The sequence below is a fragment of the Sciurus carolinensis genome, chromosome 11 (genome assembly GCF_902686445.1).
Source record: "Sciurus carolinensis chromosome 11, mSciCar1.2, whole genome shotgun sequence".
NCBI classification, from domain to species: Eukaryota; Metazoa; Chordata; class Mammalia; order Rodentia; family Sciuridae; genus Sciurus; species Sciurus carolinensis.
The window spans coordinates 27,489,859-27,505,957 of NC_062223.1; positions in this window are offsets into that span (position 1 = coordinate 27,489,859).

Consider the following 16,099-nt stretch of genomic DNA (forward strand, 5'->3'; position numbering starts at 1 on the left):
CTCTCTCTCTCTCTCTCTCTCTCTCTCTCTCTCTCTCTCTTTCTCTTTCTTTCAACGGAGGAAGAAACTGAAAAATGAAGTTAGGACTTGAACCTGTGCTGTGTCTCTGGGATCCTCTCTTTTCATTGCACAGCTAGGCTGTTGCCATGGTGACAACAAACTTGTTTTCCAGGGAGCTGACAAACAAGGGGAGGCAAATGGATGATGTTCACTGAGAATAAGAGAACAAGAGGGGCTTTCTCTAGAGAGGACTATGGAAAGGAGGGAATGCCTGACCCTCTGCAGATATAGCAAGGTGAAGGGAGAGGCGGTGTTCGGCTAACTCTGGAGGGAATTATATGAATTCCCAAGGAGAAATACTATATTGGAAGGAAGGAAAGAAGTGCATGTGGAAAAACATAGAGGCATAAACACACATAACTGTGTGTGCCACTGCTCAACACCGCTATTATATATTACAGCTAACTATTAAACAAGATCAGATGATACACATTCCATGTTTGTACTCCCATCTTACAGGTGTGGAGAGTGACTTATGAAAGAAGGCTGCTAAGCCACTGAGGACAGTCAGAACAAGTCCCTCCTTTTGCTATTGTACTTCCTCGGGGCCACACGTCTATTTGGAGAATTCATTTGTAGAGGGGGTGAAGCAGAACATAACCAGAGGGACTACAGGATTGTACATTCAGTTTGCAATAGGCTTCTTCCACTCCCCACACCTTTCCTTATCAATCCAGTGTCCTCTGAGACCAACTTTTGAAAAATGAGCTTTAGCAACAGTCACTGAGTGATTCCTGAGTGTGTAATAACATCCAGAAAGAATACGGCATTAACAAGAAAAGAGATTGTTTTTGAATGGGAATTTCATGCACAGCATGTACAATAGTATCGCATCCAGTGTAAATAAGACAAGTGATCATTTATCTATTAACAAATGTGCAGGATTTTATCTATGCAAATGAGTTCTAGTCTCTGAAAATTGATCACAGAAATGTATCATGCTAGTCAGTTTAGATTATGTTGCAGTGCAGTCAAGTAATTACCAAAAAATCTCAGTGGTCTATGACAACTAGTGTTTACCACTCACTCTTATCATGTTTGTCTCAGGTGACTATGGGTCAGTTTCATGCCGTCCTCATTCAGAGAACCAAGGGCAATGCTAGTCTCCTGGAAGAGGTAAAAGAGGGAATGTGGTCAACCATGAGAGGGCTCTTAAAGCTGTGTTTTAGAGTAACTTTTGGACTTAGTCTAATAGCCAGAGTAAGACAAACTGTTAACCTCAGTCAGGGGAGTCGGCAGATACAGTTAGCTCTGTTCCTCTGCCTTCTGGATCTACAGATTCAACCAACCACTGATTTAAACTATTTTTTTTTAAATTGCATCTGCACTGAATATGTACAAACATTTTTCTTGTCATAATTCCTTAAATAATAGATTATAATGATGATTAATATAGCATTTATTTCTGTTCAGTATTAAAAGTAATTCAGTGATAATTTAAAGTACATGGTAGGATGTGCCATAGTCATGTGCAAATACTATACCATTTTATATAAAAGTACATAAGCATGAAGATTTTGGTATCCACCAGAGATTGTGAAACCAATCCTTCACAGATACAGAGGGATAGCAGCATAATCCTCTCTGAGGGATGGGTCCTTAGACAAGAAAGAAAACATTTTGAACAATAATGTAACCAACCACCATTGAACACTTAATTTAAATAGTATTTTTATTGGAAAAAACATTGAAACCCCCATTTTTAGAATTTTTGCGGTACCGGGGATCGAACTCAGGGCCTTGTGCTTGCGAGGCAAGCACTCTACCAGCTGAGCTATCTTCCCAGTCCCCATTTTTAGAATTATATTCTTTGTTAGCTTACCATCCACAAAGGAAGTCATCTTTTCATTGACAAATTAATAATTCATTAATTTTTATAAATTAATTTATAATTTAAGTTATTTAATCTTTAATGTCACTTATGTATCAAACAGAGTGGTAGGCACTGGATGTACAAATGCAAATGAAATACTGTTCCACCCTTAGGAAACTGAGAAATGCATCACATCACATTCCTTAAATATGTTTTAAAAATGGAAGTAGTCAGTTAAATCTTTTGCCATGAGGAACAGTTTTTTATTGTTTGTTTTGTGGCACCGGGGTTGCGCGGCAAGCTCTCTACCAACTGAGCTATATCCACAGCCCAGGAATGGTTTTGAATGATTTAGGATTATTTCCTAAAGTCAAATCAGTATTCTATCTTATGATTGCTAAAAAAAAAATCCCAGAGAGGATATCATTTAATCCACCTTGAACATCATAGAAGTTCCCCTTCATGTTCATCTACTGATTAGTGAAATTCAGTAGCCACTGTGACTTACTGCATATGAAATGCCTGCACTATTGAGCTTCGATCCTGTGTTCTTATTAAGTATTCCCTTCAGATGAGGCATTATGTAATCCCTCAAAATTTAATTTAATCTTCCTACAACTCTACTTTGAAGAGTAGATATATACCTACTTTGAAGATATATATATGTATCATCCTAGAAGAAAAGCAGAGATACCCAAATAGTAAGTGATTTAGGATTCAAATCCAGTGTTGATATCAGAGTTCATGTACCAGATTAAATTACAATAAAGTCCATCATTAAAACATTGGCCATCATCTAAACCTCAGCCAGAGATCCCCCTTATAACTTCCCATACTACTGGTACTGCTACAATATTCTGCTGCTATCTTTTCTTTATGTAATCTCCTATAGGAGGAGAAATTCAAACAACTTACCTAAAACATTGGAAAATTGGTTTCTGAGTGCACAAAAAAATGAATAAAAGCAAAGCCCATGGATGCTAACAAAGATTGAACAACTACATTTTATCATTGTCTTACTTTTATACATTAGAACTTCATAGATGCTTACTCTAACCACAACCATAACAATTCCTACCAATTTCCAACTATAGATAGACTAGATAGGTGATAGATGATAGATGACAGATAGATGGATAAATAGATAGATAGATAGATAGATAATAGACATACAGAGATAGATTATGATAGGTAGATATAGATAGCAATGATAGATATTTAAATACAAAGAAGAAAGAAATGAAGAAAGAGAGAAAGAGAAAGAGAGAAAGCACTGGTTTAAGCTCTACAAAAGAAGAAATCTGATCAATAGTCAATTACTGTCATTTCTGTAGGGGGCAAATTGACTGCCTTCAAGTTTTTTGTTTCCTTAGTTTGGTATCTGTAACCATAAGGAGAGATGAATACCATACCTCTACAACACATCTACACCCATCTGTGCACCTATACAGGTACGAGAAAGAGCTGTGGGGTGGCAGGCACCACAATGGGACCATCCTGGCCATCCCTTCAGCTATATTTGTCATTCCAAATCTTATTTTGTGTGTCTCCTGTATTCACTGCTTACACTAAGTCATAAGCACATTTAGATCAAAGGTAGCTGTGGTCTTTCCTCCACTCCTGTCTCACCCTCTTCACCTCTTCCCAACCATATGTCAGAACTAAGAATCTAGTCAGAGGCCTTACTGACATCTAATAAGCATGAGCTAATGAATGAAAAACACCCATGACCACCTGCTCCCCGGGTCTTAAGGGAAAAGATGGGCCTTGAGATGAATATGTGGTCATCCCCTTTCCATTAATTTCCCAAGCTTGTCCGTGGGTTGTGCTCTCTGCTCCATTGGGGTGACACAACATGACAGATGGTACTCTCATGGCCAAGGAGTTAGTTCTGCAACACAGTAAAGGCTTTATTTTTTTTCTATAAAACTTTTATAAATCACTCTTTTAAACATTTTGGATAGGAATATTGTGACACAAGAGAGATAGATGCTATTTTATACAAATAAACAATTGAAATTTATGGATGGTAAGAATACAGATTCATATATATCAGTGAATAATAAAAAATATTTCATGTGGAGACTCTTATGTGAATATGGGACATTAGCCAAAAGAAGATTTTGGCTTTCCTCAATATAAAGACTTTTATCTTTAAAACATATATAATAGCCAATAAATCAAAGGATTCAAAACTATGCATATCAAAGTCACTTTAGCAGTTTTAAATTTAACAGCTAAAATAATCTAAGGAAGATAGTAAAAGGACTAAAACAGCATTTACAGACATGTCAAGAAGTAGGTAGGTTAAAAACAAGCTATTAAGACGTATAAAGAGATAACCAGGGAGAAATTCAGCATTAGGATGACATATAACATAGACTGGAAAGAAAATAAAGGGGCAGGTGTAGACAAGATCAAGAATGTGAAACTACCAACACTAGGAATGTGATGCCCGTCTTCAATATTCTAATCATGTGGAAATCTCATATTTCTGTGTAGCAGAGAAAGAATTATAAGCTTCTTACTTTTCTATTTTTTATTGCAAATTATGGAACATATTGATATATCAAATAAAGAACAAAAGATAATCTATGATTATCTATGGACCATAACTACACTTAGATCATAATCATGACCCTTTTTATTTAACATAGCATGAAGATCATTCCATAAAATTACAAATTCTTCTACAATAGTCAAAAGGCCAATAGTAAAATCAAAGATGCTTTCAAACTGAAATGAATCCTAGATCATTTAGTCTGACATTAGTAATAATGTTGTAATCATCTCTCTAGATGACTGTGAGACCTTTTTTTGACCACTTCAGTGACTCAGATCAAAATCTCCAAACCATCATTATGCCAGGAAACCTTCCAGTTGTTGAAACTTTAATTATGAGAATTCCTATCTTGTCTTGAATTTCACCCACCTCCCTTTCTTCTTTCCAGAAGAACTCAAGGCTGGGAATACATTTCAAATTCTTCCTACCCTTTGGCACCATAACCATGACTAAATCAGATGATTTTCTCACACAAATCAACCTAATAGTATTTATCCTAGAGTCTTCGTGTGGTCATTCGAAGATTTAAACCTTGAAATATGTGACAATATTTGAAAATAGTGAGAAATATTGATGACAACACATTTGGAGCATTAAATGAATGGTAAACATATCTTCTTTTCCACATGTAATATGAAAATCTTCACCCTGAGAACTTTCTCCAAGAAAAGCTGCCCAGTTCTCTCCAGGATCTCTTATCAATTATAGTGTCTAGACTCCTCTCTTCTCAACTGTCCTGTATACTTGCCAACTTGTGAATGTCTCTTGTGAAATGTACCACATGGGAGAAAACCAGGAGATATTAATGTGGCTGAATGAATGGAAAATAAAATGGAATTGCTTTGCCATCAATTTGTATGGCAGTCCACTATTCTGCATTCAGAAATGCAAGAATTTTTCTTATTACTAATGTCTGTGTCATTTACAAAGAGCTTATGGAACTACCACATTTCAGAAATGTCTTCGAAAAACTCTTTAAAGTAGTAAATGATCAAAAGAATAAATATAGAAGAACATATACTGATGATTTATTTTCCCCTAACCACACCATTAATTGAATATAAGAAGTGTTCCTTAAATCATCCAGTTTTGCTCTTCATTAACTGGAGGAAAGAAAGCTTGTATTATTACCTAAAATAAAATTTCAGGTTGATCTGTGGCTTTGCTATTCATGATTTTATACTGTCTTTCCAATAATATGAAGAACTGTAATGAGCCCTGAAAATAACCAGCAGAAAAATATAATGTTATGCATCATTTTTTTAAACTAGTCACTGTGTTTTTTTTTTCTAGAAAGGAAAAATTTTATAAGGTAATTGATTGTAATCTATCTGAAAATATCATGTTTAGTTCTGAAATAATGTGGAAAATGACTATCAGTTTAGAAGGACTCTTTCATAAATTGTTTTCTCTTTTGTGCAAAAGCAGGAATCAGAATCTGCTGGTTAACCCTTCATTTTCCTTTGATTTGAATGGTTTGTATGAATAGATAATCTTGAAAATACAAGGAAGGCCACCATGCAATCCCCTGGTTTATTTGTTGTTACTTTCAGTGAGTCACTTTATTATTCTCATACTTTGTCTCTCTACCTATAATATCTGGAAAATCTTACCTGTGGATCTTTTCTCTCTAGGACTCTTCAACTGTTTAGAAAAAGTGCACTGTAAACATTCAAAGATTTATAATGGTACTATTAATTTTAAAACTGCCTTCCTACAGAATGAACTGGCATTATTAAAGTAATAAGGATAAGTCAGTTGATGTTAGAGTATGGTTAGCAGGAACCAACAGCCAAATATGGTTTTGTTTGTATTTCTTTTGTGAATTTCAACTGATTTCAGGTTGTCCTCTCTGAAAATAAGACTGCATTTCAGAATTCCTGGAACATACCCAAGTAAGAAAAGAAAGCAGGTAATCTGGTGATAATAAATTTCAAAAACCAATTATTAGTTCCTGTGATTCTGTGAGAAAATATGGTATGAATTGTCTGGAACCAAACTATCAAATAAAAAGAAAAAAGAATATAAAAGGAATAATGCTGGGAAAAAAATTAAAGTAAAAAATCAAAACAACTCAGTGATTTTGGAAGCAATGTCTTCTTGTCAAGAATAACTGTCAATAAAATTTCCATAAGCACCAGTGAAATTCATTTTGGGGAAAAGGCTAAAGAAGGGTCTGTTTTCTAAAACAAGGTGAAAGTTTATTTTATTTGGAATTTTCCCAGTCAACGATGTAAGATCTCTTTTTCTTGGGTCCTTTCCACACTGAGAGGTGAGAGGTTTATCACTAGTGACAAATAAAGATGACAAATTTTCATCCAGGAGCCTCTATCAGCAGATTCTGGACGGTATTCTTTGGCTACTGAATCATAGCAAGAGTCTCAGACCTGAGATGAAGTGGAGCGAATCAAAAAATAGTAAGAGGAAATAAGCAGGCGTCACCATATTCTGGTATAATACACCAAGCCACGGAACACAAGAATTGGTCTGGCGTGGTTGCTCCATGTTTTCTGGATGTTTAAGAATCTGATTGCATTAGAAACCTCGGCATTTCATAAACAAAATAAGGATAATAATGACCAAAGCGCTATTTGGAACAGAAAACAAACTCAAGCAATGAATGTTTTGCACCCAATTCATTCAAGATTTCATTAGTTAAACTCTCAGATTATTAGGCTCAGCTTGCTTTTAATTTCACTGACCTCAGTTATTCAAAACAAAAGAATGGTGTGGGGAGAGGAGAGAGAGGGAGGGAGAATATGAATGTCGGCATGTCACACACAGGTTCTCTACATTCTTCACATTGCAGACCCGCCTACAAAAAGGAGGAAGAAGATCTAAAAGGAATGAGTGGTTTTTGCAGGTTCAGGGGATGGAGGATTTCTCTACATAAACAAGGAGGTTTGGATTGGAAGTCTGCTAAAAAAAATGTTAGAGCTGACCACAAGGTTGTAAATCCACAGACCGGAGGGAGGAAACTAGAAACACTGCAAGCGACTGAAGTGTGTGTGGCTGCAATGTTTGCGGGTTAGATGAGAAAAAAGCGCTGAGTGAAACAGAGAAGGTGGGTGGCTGGTGTGATTTGTTTGGTGTTCAGAGCCAATAGAAACCCCAGACTGCGCTAATATCCCCACGCAACGCTGAGAGCAGCCAGAGCTCAGTCTCGGGCTCGTCGCTTCTGCAGGCTCAGCAGTAGGGCAGCGGCCGGGCTCCCGCTCTCCTGGCTCCGCGGCGCGCTTCGCTTATGGGCGTCTGCTGGAGCCCGACTGCGGTGGAGCTGAAAGCGGCAGCAGGAGACCAAACTTAGACCCCTCTGTGGACTGTGTAGCTCAAAGAAAGGAGAGGGAGAGAGAAGAGACCCGAGGAGAAGGCTGCCATCACGTCATTGCAGGTACGCCGCTTGTCACGACTCAGCTACACGTGGTTTCTGATTTCTACCTTCACAAGTCACTTGTCATAGATGGACCTTGTTCCGTGGCTGGTCAAGGTAGACAGCCCTGAGCCATTGTCTCTCCTGGTTCTCCCCAAATAATTAGAGCTGCCAGCGTGTGTGTTAGGGCCACACAGTTTATTCACCTATTGAATTATGCGTAGGTGTAAATCAAGGACCTTTAAACTTGGCTGGATCTCTTTCTTTTAACCATCAATACCTGCATGTTGCCACACAACCTACAAGAACCTCTTGGGACCTCCATTACCGTGATGACCTTTGGCAAGTCATACATCTAATTATCAGAAAGCAGTCTTTGAACATTCCCCTCCTAGTATCGGGGTAATATTCTCCCTGTAAGAACGGGAACCACAGTGGACCTGAGCAGCACTTTGATTTTTAAAGCATATGGCCAAGGTGGACTAGGCTCATGAATGAAATATCATTGTATCTTTATGCTACTATTGAAGGAGGACAAGAGAGAAGGAACATCCATAGGTTTACATGTGATGGCCAGTAATTCTTCCTGGGCACTGGTTTTAATTTTACTTTGTGAGTTAACAACACGTTTATATTCTGCACCCCCAGACAGGATGAGTTTCAGGCTCTCATACTTTACTATGTTAAAAAGTTACGAATTGAAGAACTAAGTAGTAAATATGATTCTTGAAAGGAAATGTCAGTTTTTTGTTCGATCTTATTCAATCCCAAACTGGTAGGCTTCTGCCTGCTTCTTTCTTTCCTTTATTTTTGAGATACAAGTTTTGTAGAAATAAATACATAAATAAAAAAAATAATAATCTATTTTCCTGGAATTTCATCACATTTAAATCAAATTTTAAAGATGGTTATGCAACTTTTTCCCCCTGTTTATTACTTGTGATTAAATTAACATTGCTTAATGAGTTCAGTCTTTCCCCAGAAAAGTCCGAGGGAACTAAAGACTCAATTAAAAGACAGGTCTTGCTCTGAGCAGTCCTCATGTACTGGTATTGAATTGCCCCAAATTCCTATAAAAAGTGCTTTTTCAGCAATGGAGACTATACACAGATTGGGATCCCAGTCAACAAGAGAATGTCACTGCAGCATGTGTAGGAGCAATCAAATGTGTTATTGCACATCGAAATAGTACTCTTCTCAGTGAGTTCTTAGTGGACCAGATCCACGCCATTCATTGATAATTCACAATCAACCCACCATCCAGTGGTACCCGATTTTCAGAGTGATTCTTATCCCAAGACTTGCCTGACAAAGATGATAAGGAAGTTATAAGAGGAGTATTTTACATACAGAGAATTTATGTTAACATATTTTTTATCAGATGAATGTGTTCTTTCATCATTAAGGGAAATGCATGCTTGGCTATACCATGGAACTTATTTTTACCCACTGACTGATGTGAATGATTTAGCACCGTATTTTTTGACATCATGCTAAAGAATATATTTGGTCAGTTAATATTATATTTAAGAGAGAATATTTTAATTTTATAGGTGAATATTTTACTACTTTTACATCACAAAGGAAACTGATTGCAAAGCACTTACCTATTCAAATAAAAGCAATCAATTGACTCAACTAAATTCTGTCTGTAGTCACGAGTAGTCTTGTATTATTATGAGAATTTGTCAATCTTCTATAAATGTAATATCTGAAGTAAGTTTGAGCCCAATAATTCTCTCTTATCATTCAAACTCTAAAGCATTGTTGGGCATGTTAGTACTGACTGAGTGATTGTGAGGCCAAATATATTCACTTTGTATAAACACTGATGACTTTTCAAAGATAAATACAGACAATGCTTTGATTACTCCTCATTTCATATTATCATTCTTCACTGAGAGAGGTAATCAAATGTCCATTCTCTACAAATTTTAGTATAGGCAGCCAGAGTTTTAGATACCCATAAGTTTGGTAAAGTTTAAACTAGGTACCTGCTTTAAATCTCTCTAAAGTAAAATACCTCTTCTTTAACCCTCTTCTAATGCAAAGGAATGAGTTAAGAGCCTGAGTCTGGGCCCTGAGTTCTTATGGATGTGGAGAAGATTGGCCTGATGGGTCAAGGACAAACACAGGCTACAGAAGCCTCATAGGCACAGGATGATTAGGCTGGCCACATTTGTACTCCAGTGTTTGACAATAATTGTGCTGCATTGCAGGTGAAACTTCAGTATCAGGTTCTTTAAGTATTTAGGAGAACACTAATGAATTATTTCAGCAAGGGAAAATGTCCCCTGATAGGGTTTAGGACAAATCCCACAAAGGGCTAACAAAAGACAAATTGTTTAGAAGGGAAAGAGGTGCCATTGTAAATTAGACCTATGGTGTTATCTGCTGAAGTTTTTGTTTGTTTGTTTGTTTTGTTTTGTTTGATTAGCTGTTGAGTTCTCTTTCTATAAATAGTTCCTTTGTCTTTGTGAATTGGATATGTTGACCTAGTAATGTGTAGTTAAATTTGATCCTGTCAGACCAAAATAGTCCTCAAATGACTTATGTGAAAACTGACCCACACTTCAGCCTGTTTCCCATCATCACCACCTCTAGGAGGGAGGATGTCTTTGGCCATCACATCAACAGGATGCAGCCTCGGTAGAGCACTGATTTGTAGAGTGGGGTCCCAGAGGCATGTGAGAGCTAAAAGGATGGGAAATAAGAGGGTTGAAGCAATAAGAATAGGAAGTGAGATGATGTAATGATGGGCATCCTTAAATATAAACTTGGGAGCCAAGGAATAGTGAGTTTATTTCCTCAGATTAGCTTCAAGTGTAAACTATTGATGAGATGTCCTGAATATTTTAAACAAACTCCTCCGTGTTCACAGGTACATAACACCCAGGTGTGGAGCCATAATAAACACTTCTGATATGCAGTAACACTCCTGTATTTAAAGCCAGGAGGGGGCAGTATGCAAACTCTAAAAAAAGTAATGCCTTCTCTGGTCCATGAGGGGATCTAGTCTCCAAATGGCTTAAGTGTCTCCAACTTTATGTACCTTCCTTCCTTTGAAGAGCAGTCTATAGTCTTCATAAGGGATACACTATCCAGAAGGAGTTTTTAGTTTGCTTCCAGAATTGGTGCTGCCTGGCAAAATAAGGAAAAAAAAAAAACCTATTCAACAGTGAACTCAATTTCCCTTTCTTTTAATTAGCTTCACTCTTCAATTATATGCAAGTGGTCAGAAGTGAGAGAAAGATAAAAGAATACAGAAAAAAGGGAAAGGAAAGATCAAGGTTTCTTGAGTTGGTTCTCCATGGGAAATGTTTGTGCACTACTTTATCAGTAGACCCAGAATTTATTTTAAACACATCAGGACTGCAGAGATGCATTTTGTATACTGGCAACCAAGGGTATCTTCAAAATCCTAGAAAATTAAATTTTGAAAGAGGGAGACTTCTCTCATGGTAAACAGAGTCTAAGATGTGCTAAAAAATAAAAATAATGTGTCCACTTATTAGAAGCTAAGAAATATTTAAACCTAGTTCATCCTAAATCTAATTCAACTAGAAGTTTTCAAAGTAGGGAGAATTATTTACTCTTAAAGCGGGCACCCTATGATGGGCAGTGATGGCTTCTGAAAGGTTCCTCGTCATTTAGCTAAGTGGGAGATGCTAGCTTCAAGGGCACTCTCAAAGCAGTTGCTCTGCTATCTTTGGTTCAATACTGAATGTGAGGACCTCAGAAGAAAGCTCAGAGAGAGCTTTTGAAACCCTCCGAGAGGCCCAGAACAAAGCATTCTGGGGAAGAAAACTAGTATTCTGGAGAGGGGAGAAGGTGAAGCATTGGGTTGGGGATGGATGCACTGGAGAGAGGGAAGTCAGGATAGTTTTATCAAGAAAGAGTGATTCCAAGACTTATGGGTTGTGGATTCCAGAAGGCTTAGAGACCAAGAACTCAGCAGCTTGCATGCATGAATGCGGCCTTGAAAACTCTGATTTCTACTTTTCTCTGGTGCCAATTTACTCTGCTGGGTGGTATGGTGCCCTTGAATTGAAGCAAAGGGTTTTTTCAAGGACAAAGTCAAGATTCCTTGGTGTCTGGGAGGAAAGGGAGGTCACTGTGTCTCTCCCATTTTCAACCAGATTAGCCTCCTCTGCATTCCCGTTCACTACCTGGAACTACACAGCACTCCTTCCTGGGAAAGCTTGGGTCAATGTGAGAGGTCCATCTAAGCTCCCCACGCAACGAAATCCAATGTTGCAATAGAAGGTATTAGCAAGTAAGAGAGGGAGAAATATGTCCTAGAGCCTGAGGGTTATGGGGCCATTACAAGATTTATCACCCAAAGTCTAAGACCATAAATCTCTACTGCTGATTTTCACTTTTTATTCTAGCACTTTTCTACTCTTTTCAGATAGAGAAATTTGGGATCCTATCTCCTTTTTAAAAAAAATTACTTTCCAGTAAGGTAAAATCTTGCAGTTGAAAGGAAACTCTCTTGAAAGACATGTAACTGATTGAGAGGTAAAACAGGGCAAGTTAGATCATAATATCGTGGCAGATGCAATGACCCTCATAAGAAGACACACTCAAGGGCATATTTCGCTAAGAAGTCATTTCTGAATTATGCATGAGAGGGAATTAGAAGCAAAGGACATAGATGGCTTGTGGAAAAGTCCTCTCAAAGGGGAGTTTTCGGGGACATGAAGCCAAGAACACAAATATTCTCAAACATGACTTTCATGGAATGGATTAGAAGCAGTTCCAAGCTAAAATTCTTCTCTCCTATAAGTTATTTAAACAGCAAGAGAAGGGAAGAAAGAACACACTGAGCAGGGCAGCACTTGACTCACTCGTGTGAAATGCTAAGTTGACTTTGTCTAGTACAAACCTTGTCTGCATTAAAATATTATTATACGTGGCTGTACAGCTGTGACTCCAAGGGCTGAGAGGAAGCTAATCTTATCATCCATGGAAAACAAACCACCTTTCTCTGCTTTCATGCAATTATAACATGAACACTGGTTAATGCATTATATTTTCTAATTATAGTAGCAATGTTTTAGGAAAGTTGATAAATGTGTGACATCGTACTTACAGTTAATAAAAATCCAGGCACTCTATAATGAGCTTTCTCTACCAGCTGCCTTTGATAGAAATCTATATTTCATTAAAATCTCAAGTGATTTTTAATTTTCCCTTATTAATCATTTGAAAATGTCAGATTCACCTAACATTTGTGGAATGTGTAGTGTGTGCCAAATTATAGTAGATATATTTGTGTGTATGAACTAATTCATTCTCTCTATAAACTTGCAAGTTTTTAGGAAAATTGCTTATAATCATAACATTGGTTATTGGATAGCTGAGAATATCATGCACAGTCATGCATTCCAAAGGTATCTATTGGGCTGGGGTTGTGACTCACTGGTACAGCACTTGCCTAGTGTGTGTGAGGCACTGGGCACCACATATAAATGAATTAATTAAATCTTAACTTGCCCACTGACAACTAGAAAAATAATATTTAAAAAGATATCTATTAAGCATCTTTGTATAATAATAATAATAATAATAAATGCAGTTATTACTAGCATAGACCTTTACTAAATGTTTACATACAATCTTGTATTTAATTCCTATATAAAACAGTTATTCACATATGCAAAAATAACAAACATCTTTCTATAGCAGTAGCCCATTATAAAATGAATGAAATTGTATATATGGTTTCAATCCTGATTGATTGAACATTATTGATTGAGTTAGTGACTGATAGACTAAAAACACATGAAAAAATGTTCACCCTCAAACCTACTTGGAAGCAAAACAGATCTGTGTTAGTCTTCATCCCTCTGATAAAGGCATGCTTGATGTCTGGGGCCATATCCCCTGCCCAAAGAGACCCCTTATTGTTCCTTATGAAAGATTTTGAGCAGTAAGGAAATGTGAAATATTCAAGACCTCAATACAACAAATGTTATGGAAAATACACTTAAAGCATCTCACATCTATGAAATCAGATAATATAAACTTTGGAGAAAGCAGACCAGAAACATTGTTTTGTTTCAGAGTCAAACAGCATTAAGAATTTTTTGACTTGGAAGAGAGTTAACTGGTTATTATGAAAAATTCTTAACCTAAGAAACTCAGGAGACTTGGGGTCATGTTCCCTTTTTCACAGCCTTCAGGAAAGCCTGCAACCTCTCCTGAGTTCACTCTTTACAAAGAGAATGTGGAAGCAGATCCTCCTGCTTCATTCCAGCGCTAAACATCAGTTTTGCTTTCTTCCTTCAATGTAATCAGTTGACTCAAGAATGACTTAGCCAAACATTTTACAGGTGTCATATGACCTTTACAAAAGTCCTAACTACTATCATCATTATTATCCCCATTTTATGATGACATGTTCTAAGACCTAGGGCTTTCAAAAAGTCACACAGCCAAGCAAGTTCATGAACCAGATCTCAAAGCTACTTCCTCCACCTTCCCATAGTATGCTTCCCACAGTATGCTGGCCTTTATTCTTTTATTCATGAGTATATATTGAGAACATGCTTTGTGCAAACCACCATGCAAGGATAGAGGGCATCATGCTGAAGAGGACAGGTAGAGATTTTGAAAGAGCTTAGAACCAGTGGGAAAAACCGAGAATTGTCTAATAATTATAATGGTATTTTATGGGTGCTATAATCCAGAATAACTCTGAAAATTTATTATTTTTGCCTTACTAACAAAGCTGTTTGACAATGTAAGTCAATATAAGACACTTTAATAGCTAAACTATTTTCTTTACATCATTTCAGGTATTTTTCCCCTCCAGTTTAATATGCTTTTAGTCTTCCTTGGGTAATTATTTTTGTAATCTTTATATCTTTCACTAAATTTTAAGCTCGCTTTTGAGGACAGAAGCGGTTTCTTGTTCATCTTTTTATTTCCTGGCACAGATAAAGTGCACAATGAACTTCATCTGATGGAAATCTACTGAGATCTAGCTATACCTCATTGAGAGCTAGGGTTGGAGACTGCTGCTTATCAGCTAGAAGACAATTTTCAAACTATCTTTAAACACACACATCTATCAGAGGCTAAACAAATGACAAACTCAGTCATTCATCCTGAAATGTTTTTTCTTTTGGTCCTGTTTTACTTGTCTTTTGTACTGCATTTCCTTAGTGGTTTGAAATGATCATTTTGGTACAAATGTCAAACTACCATTAAAAATCAATTAATTTCCTTTAGAAAAACTTACCACTTGGGTTTTAAAATATTAAATCAAATATTTTTTACTTAGTTTTCCCCAAGTGAAAGAAAACTTTCCTAATATGTTGGAAGATTCCCAGGTATCCCTGAAAATTTATCCCTCATTCCCACGGGATGATGTGGACTGGCCACAGCAATCTGGGCATGCTAACCTTCTGGGATCATCACTTTGGTGAGCAAATTAATAAATTCCTGCCCAAAAATTATTGGAAATTCTGGAAAAATGTTATTTTGGGGGTTGAAAGACTTAGGAGAAGCAAAAGAGACAGGTTTTAAAAATCTCTCTAATAAGTGTTCTTTCCTTTGGTCTATGAGATTCAGGAAAATCTGTGATCTTGGACAGGAAAAAAATTGTGTCTTGGATTCTGCTGACTTGTAACTGATATGTTTCATTCCCTCTAGGTATAAATGAAAAAAAACACAGTAGTTACTAGCAGAACCATAGTTTTATCACAAATAGAAACATAACCTATTTTCATATCACTTTACAGTTGATACCAATGTCTCAAAATATCACATTTATCACTACTTCAAAATTATGGTAGTTACTGTAATACTTGCTTCTAGATCCTTTTAGTGCATTATTAAAAAACAATATAATTCTATATTATGCTTTGGGATGTGTGTTTGTGTAGGTGTGTGTGGGTGTGCGTGGATGTATGAATGTAAATCATTGCAATATTGTATACTTTCTGAATTTAGAGACCTTATTTGAGGACTTCATTAGACCCAAAAGGGGTTCATAGACAACAAAACATGAATTTGCCTTATTAGATGGCAACTTTTCCAACACCTGAAATTGCCCCAAATGCAGTGGGTCACCATGTGAGTCAATAAAGTTTGTGCTGGAGTCTGGGATGAATAGGATGCAGTTGAAAGGAATCATGCATGCTTTATGGAGTTTGGCCTTGTTGGTGCCTCCCAACCCTGAGGCTCTCTATGCTCAAGACAAAGAGAAGACATCTCTTTCCTCTGCTGGGATTTCCATTGTTTTAAGACAAATGACTTCTGTAAAGAGGACAGAGTTCCTGAG